Raw genomic sequence first — 2,640 nt, 5'->3', positions numbered from 1 at the left:
ATCGATTTTGGATCGGATTAGGTAACGAGCAATTTTCTTCTGACGTTACTGGTTTGAAAGATCTCTTTGATTATTTGGTAGCTACAGGAAGGCAGTGAAACAAAAGTTTCTTGTGAGTTTTTTCTCTTGCTTTTCAACTTACTCTTTTAGTTCGCTCTTAAAGCCAACGAGTGTTCTGAATCTATGTTTCTTCTTCTTTTCTTTCTTATTTTCAGTCATTAGATTGGCCGATGATGTGATATTATTGTTCGTACCATTTGAGATTTGACGACTTTGTCATCTCTTTGATGCTCTTTCTACTTCTGAGGCCTTTTATTTGAGTTTTGTCTTTCGATGCAATCGTATTTGCTCTTCGAAAGAATTTCTTTAGTAGTGTAAAAGGCAAATAAACAATTTTCTTTCTTTAGAATTTCTTTACTTGTTCTTATGAGGCCTTGTTTTTCTGTTTTTTCATTTAAGTTTTTCAAATAAGCCCAAATCTAGGGTTTGTAAAAAAAACCGGAAACCAAAACTAATTGTGCTGGTGAGACAGGACAGACAGTTAGCATACTTGTATGGATAACATAGAGGTTCAAAGTTATGTAGAAGAGATAACTTTCTACACCAACTATTAATTTAAATTTTCATGGATGTGTTTTTATGTTTAATTATGAATGGGACCCATCAGAATTAACCTTGTTTTAGTCCTTTTAGCTAAGAGGATTTGATATTATTTTTGATAAGCGCCCATCATAATAATATATTGAGGATAACAGTCTTTGAGATAAACCATGACTTCAGCACTAATACTACATTAGACAGTCCGGTTAGGTATTCCACTTTCTGAATATGCCTAGCCTCCAAGAGTTTGTGCATGCAACGACTGAGGCTTTCAACTCAGTCATGAGGTCCTTAGAACCCTTATGGTCTGTTTGGGAGGGGGTGAGGGAAGAGGAAGGAAGGGGAAATAAGGGAAAGAAAAATTTTGAACCTGATAAGTTTTAATCTTCGTTACTCATGGAAAGAGAGATTTTCTTATACCTTGAATTGGGGTGTAAGGAAGGGTAAGAAAAAATAAAAGATTTTTTATTTTAATTTTATCCTTGTTTTTAATAGTTTAAGAAATATTTTAATTTTTAATTTTGATTTCCTCGTTTTTTTCACAATTCTTTTACTATCAGATTATTAGAGTAAGGGATCAGATACGTCTTCTAATTGAATTGAAGGGAGAAATTATTTTTATCCTCAAAATTTAAAAGGATATCTATTATTTTTAAAATTTTCCTCTTTAATAAGTTTAATATTTTCTCGTCTTCTTTAATAAATTTTTAAAGAATAGAAATTCTCGTTATCAACATTATCTTTTAATTTTTTTTATTTAAGATTTTTAAAAATTTTATTTTTATTATTTCTCCTATAATTATTTGATTATCAGTAATTCATTGTTTTATTATGAATATTATAATAAAATTAATTATTTATTAAAAAATAATTAATTTAAATGATAATATAAAAAATTAATTTTATTATTAAAAATATCTAATTTATATTTATAAAATAAATATTAATATTATGAAAAAAATTTAATTTAAAAGGTAAGTGTATTTTTGTAATTTTATCTATTTAATCTTCATTTTTCTTCCTTTTCTTTTAAACAAAATAACACATGTTATTTTAGTAAATCTTCTTTTCCTCCCAAACAAGGAGAAGTTAAGGGGGCGTTTGGTACGCGTGTTTTCCATTTTTATTTTCTGGAAAACGCGCGTTTTCTGAAAAATGGTGTTTGGTTTGCGTTTTTCGCGCGCGTTTTCTAAAATATTGACTATCGTTTTCTAGAAAAACAGAGAGTGACAAAAAGTCATTTTATGTTTTCTAAAAAATGCGCGTTTTCTAGAAAATGAAAATGAAAACGGTACAAATCAAACGCACCCTAAATATTTTACTTCTCTTCATTTATCCTTCCTTCTCCTTCTGTTAATGAACTTTCCCTCACTCCATCCAAATATAGGGTTAGTAGTCCTCTCGGGATGGGCTAAAAGTACTAAAATTACTTCAACTTTTGGCTTAGGGATCTGAGTGTTGTCCCTGATTGATGGCGTATACTCCCTCCATTGGTTGAGTTTGTCTATTTAGTCACGCTCCTTGATTGTTCCTTCTCTATTTTGCTTGGATAGTTTTGACATAGCATCTTCAAGAGGTTTATTGATCCCCAAACTTCCCCATTTTCATTACCCATCAAAAATTAAAAAACTAAATCTCCGTATGACACGGAAAGAAACAACTTGAAGAGCGCTAAGAGTTGGTTAGTTGAAAGTAAAGTTGTAGGAGGAAGGGGCATCGATCACAATAAAAGTAGCTAATGCTGTTTTCCTTTGTCGTTTTTCACATAGGGAGAGAGGCAATTTAATTTGGCTGAGAAACTATTCATGTCTAAAAAGCTCAAATAAAGAGGTCGTGATAGACCATAAATCATCTATCTTAATCCCCATTTTTGTTGGTGCAATATCCCTCAGGTCAAGGGTGACCTGGTTAACCAAGCTGAGTCTTGGTTAGGGTTTAGATGTTTGACAATAAGATATTGATTGAAGAAGAGTCAAGTAGGTCAAGGTTGACTGGATACTTGACTGGGAAGTCCTAACTGGCAAGTTAGGCAGAAGGAAG

The 2,640-nt window shown here is 31.4% G+C and overlaps 1 non-coding gene across 1 annotated transcript; it reads left to right on the top strand.

Moving 5' to 3' along the window:
* The first annotated feature begins 225 nt into the window (after positions 1–225).
* Positions 226–311, top strand: LOC122007654. Its single transcript, XR_006119102.1, has one exon. It is a non-coding gene; the product is annotated as a small nucleolar RNA snoR117 (small nucleolar RNA).
* The last annotated feature ends 2,329 nt before the right edge of the window (positions 312–2,640 follow it).

Source organism: Zingiber officinale, chromosome 7B, assembly GCF_018446385.1.
Source record: "Zingiber officinale cultivar Zhangliang chromosome 7B, Zo_v1.1, whole genome shotgun sequence".
In the NCBI taxonomy this organism is placed as follows: Eukaryota; Viridiplantae; Streptophyta; class Magnoliopsida; order Zingiberales; family Zingiberaceae; genus Zingiber; species Zingiber officinale.
Note: the sequence above shows the minus strand (reverse complement) of the source record. Positions and strands in the feature narration are given on the sequence as shown.